The sequence below is a fragment of the Ptychodera flava genome, chromosome 6 (assembly GCF_041260155.1).
Source record: "Ptychodera flava strain L36383 chromosome 6, AS_Pfla_20210202, whole genome shotgun sequence".
Lineage (NCBI taxonomy): Eukaryota > Metazoa > Hemichordata > Enteropneusta > Ptychoderidae > Ptychodera > Ptychodera flava.
Window position 1 is genome coordinate 30,085,043 of NC_091933.1, and position 4,588 is coordinate 30,089,630.

Here is a 4,588-nt window from a genome sequence, read left to right on the forward strand (position 1 = left end):
AGGGTCAAAATGGAAACAAGTTGTTTGTCGAAGAAATTTTTTCTATAAGAATCTGAGAAATGCTAATCGACGAGAGTAATATGGCGACATCATCATAAATGACACTTGCTTTAGTAAGCCGTCATTATTTACGGCCTTAGGGTCGGAGGACTTGCATCTGAATTTCTTAAATTTTGAGAACCCCCCCCCTGCCAACCATGATGAATTTGAGTAAAGCTCCTCTTTAATTCAGAAATTTTGACTGACCCTCCCCCACTTGGAAAAAACTAATACCGACACATATATTTGTAAAATTGACATAAATACAGAATAGTATGACCATTCAAATCGTGATGTACCCTACTAGGTTATCATCGGTTATCTCATGACGGTTGAAAAAGGTGAATCCAACAAAACGAAATTCAAAGAGACACGAAAATACAAATATAAAAGCTCACGCTATAACCAGTGTCCAACCAAAATATTGTTGAACTTGGATGGGTAGCATGACAGGGTTTTCACCAGGATATCTGACTGGGTAGAATTTAAAAGTACAGGGGAGAGCACATGAGAGGTTTAGGAGGAAGTATCAGAGGGGCTGTATTATCTTGCGTGGAAAATTTTCAGAAATTGATGTGTGCAATGGTGCAGTCTGGTGCAGTCTGAGAGGTGCTGTTAATTTTTTTTATTTAGTAAAACTGTTAGAACACCCCAGGTGGAGAGCACGAGAGGGGTCCCCCTTCTTGTATCGAACATTTTGAGAAATTATTGTGTGTAAAGGCGCAATCTGAAAGGTGTTTCAATTGTTTGGAAATGACATTTAACAGTCATATTTTTATTACATTTTTGCATGATCAGTTTTTGAGTCACAATATTCAAAAACAAACAATGACAATACCTTTTGTAAAAAACGTTCTCAGTTTACCAGAGACGGAAGACCAAAGAATATCTGTGACCTTTTTTTCATTTTTCCAGCTGCCTGCTACTAAAATGAAAAGCCTGAATACGGTATGGTTAAATGTCAAAATGGTATTGAACTGAAGTCAATGAAAATATATTTATCTCCTGCAAACGTTCATACAGCGCCGCCTGTGGCGGGGGTCAAGAGGTCATCGTGTGGGCTTGTACCATCCTCTTTTCCCTGAGACGTCCTCCAGGCAAGACTGCCATTTCGGCAGCAGTAGTAGAGATATCATAAATTCGCGGTGGACTTCATGTCCGCGAGAGACTTGTCACCCAACATTGGGTTACAACTAGTGTGCTTTTTCATTACCATTACTAGTTATGTGTTCAAGATCAGCCAGTTCACATTTGTCAAGATTGTACTTCATAAAGTTTGCTTGCTGTACATTTCATTGCTGTGGTCGAACTTTTGCTGCAACAAAGTGGCGTCAGGCTGAGTCATGCGAATTATGTTTGGCAGCCTTGCTTATTGCTTCCCATTAAGCTGGATTTTGCTAGGTTCTCAATGTTGGGTGTTGCTGTGTTTACAGCATTTTCACTTTTTCCCTTTGTGGAATTTAGTGTGTTTTTCAGCTGGGTTTTCCCCTCATGGTTGGATTCGGCTGTGCTGGTCCACTATGTTGGGTGTTGCTGTATGTTCAGCTTTTGCATTTTTCCCTTGTGGAATTTCCCTCATGGTTGGATTTGGCTGTGCTGGTCCAATATGTAGGGTGTTGCTGTGGGTACAGCGTCTTCCCTTTGTGGAATTTGTTTCCCAGCTGTGTTTTTCCGCCACATTGTTGGATCGGCTGGGTCAGCAGCAGTGTCATTTTATCCGCTTGTCATGTGGGAGGCAGTGTCAGCATGTTACTGCCCGGGCTCCTTTAATGGTTTTCCCATGTTTGATTCTGTCTGCCACTCAACCTATTAGCTATGTTATAGGTATAATGCAACCACATTATTGAGACTCTGTCGAATTCTTTTTCTGCCTAGTTCTCCCTTTGTTTTCATCAACAGGCATGGCTCATAGAAAAAGAACTGTACAAAAAGAAGAAGGCAGCTAACCTCATTGCCACTCAGCATATTCAAATCCTGCATCGGACACCAGGGCTACAAGGCAACAATCAACAACATCAACTTTACAAAATTGACATTTGTTAGTGTTTTCAGTTATTCTTTAGGATATATAAGTTTATCCTCTCTAGATCAATATGAAGCTGTATTATTGTACATAAGACTTCAAAGTTATAGTAATGGCTCATCTATCTTGCTATGTGTTGCACATATATTTACAAAGGCAAGCCTTCCAATAACCAATCAGAGGTTTCAGAGGTTTGGAATCTACTTGCCAGTTGAAGACCCAGTTTTAGTACAGCAACTGTGCGCCGTGCGCGGTACAGAGTCAAATGTTGTAAGCCAGCTTCCCCTTTCAAGTAGAGTCAATTTAACGAGAAATCAGCTGTGTTTTCTGGTTTGCCAGTGTGACAATTTTCTAACCTGCCTTTATCAATATGACTGCATTACTGCTACTTTAAAAACAGGCTCTCCAGCAATCATCCAGAGGTTCTGGACGTGTGAAGTCTATTTGCCTAAATGGTCGTTGGGTACAATCAATTAAGTTGTGAAACAAGTATATATATAGGTCATCAGTTTAAGGCCAAGTTTAGCATAGTAACTGTTCGCAGGGGCTGCAGTAAGTTGTGCCATTCTGGCTTATTATCTGATGTCCCGTAAAATGTTCAAGTGACAACATATAAGGAGCAAGTATGCTTTATAGGGTGGGGAGGAAGCTGGTTAGAAATATGTTTATTAAAGTCAGGAAGTTTTTAGGTTCACACTATGCACTTCCTCCAGACAAGCAGATTCCATTTCACATTGCTAACAATTATTTTTGCTATCTTTGCATTCCACGCATTATGATACAATATGATTGACTAGGCTTTTTCAGAGAGAATTTTTCCCTCCAAAAGGGTTTTTTAATCTCTGTTTTTTAGAGCAAGTCTCTCTTTGGTTTGTGTTTAGCCACAGTAGGAAAAACAGTTACTCAATTCGAGTTTTGTTCCTTGTTTCCCAAGGTAGTAATACAAAGAAGGGGGTCAACAAGACTCGTTTGTAGATGAAGTACAAAACGTAGTTTACAGACTTTACAATTGTTACGGGTTTACCTCTATTGCTGCAATAAAACAGAGGGTAGTAGCATAGCCAAGCACAGTATATAAGTAGGATGGCTAAGTTATAGCTAGTTAGACACTGGTGCTGTGCCAGTATAAATTTTGCATACATCTGTGAAACATGCATGAGTCACAGTCCAGTTGCCAGTTTCTCAACACGGCAAGGGTCAACGTAGCAATCAAGACAAGTCACTGTTCGCAGGGGCTGCAGTGACGTGGACTTTCTTCTTGTGGGGCCGACACAAGGTGTGTCTTGTGGCGTGTTTGGGCCCCACAAGATTGGGGCAAGATTAAATGAGTTACCTATGTAGGTGAATTCTTTGTTAGACTGTTAATTGGTCACCCATTTTGTGGCCCACTTTATGTATTTCACAGTTAGCAGCATGTTACTCATTGTAAGGAAATTTGTTTGTGTGTCAGTTTATTGGTCACCAATTTTGTGGCCTAAGTGATGTATCTCATCTTTGCAACTTTAATTTTATCACAAGTGTAAGTAGGTTAGTTATTGTAAGGTCACATGTTTTGTATTATGTTTGCGTGTCATCAATTAGTGGCCTGTTTGATGTATTTTACAGTTATAGTTTCTCATTAAATGGTCACCCATTTGGTGGCCCATTTCTCCCACAAAGACATGAGTTGGGTATTCCTTAATTTTGCTGGTGTTGTAGCTGGCCGGGGCACAGCATCACTACCAGTGATGTGGGGCCTTGTCCAGCATTGACAGCGTTTGCAGGGGATAAAAGAAGTTACAAAAGTAAGGAATTATATCTGTGATAATAAAGGATGAATTCACAACAGTTCAGTTTTGTCCTACATATTGTGAAATTGATTTGTCTTAAACTAATAAAACTGTTAGAATACCTCAAGGGGAGAGCACGAGAGGGGTGTCCCCCTCTCACATCAAAAATTTTGAGAAATTGATGTGCGGAATGGTTCAATCTGAGAGGTGTTTCACTAAAAATTGAGTAACGCTTCCCCCTTCTTCCTCTCCACATTTTGAGCAACCGCCCTTGAAGTTTTAATTTTTTTGAGGTACCCCCGCAACATTCGTCCAACCCCCAGGCCGTAAGTAATGACGGCTCCCTAAGCTTTAATACAAAAAACCACGAAAAGTTAACATTCTTAGATCTTCTTATAAGTCATCATCATGGGAGAGTTTTTATGAATTTCATTTGTCTTATGTATTCGACTTCCAAATGACCTTGATAGGTTGAATGCTGAACTAATACTTCGGTCAAATATCGTCAGATCCGTTACACAGAATTAAACTCTGAAAGTGAGAGTGCTTATGCTTGTGTGAACACCATATACCGTGTCCAACGCTTTAAAATCTTCATAACATGCCATGATCAGTCTTATCCTCACAAATACATCGCTAGAACCAAAATATTTGCAGTGGTTATGTGTTTATTCAAATAATGTGGATATTCAAATCATAGAAAAGTGTAATTGCAATAACAAACAAACGTTTTAATTTAAAAGGTAAACAAACAATT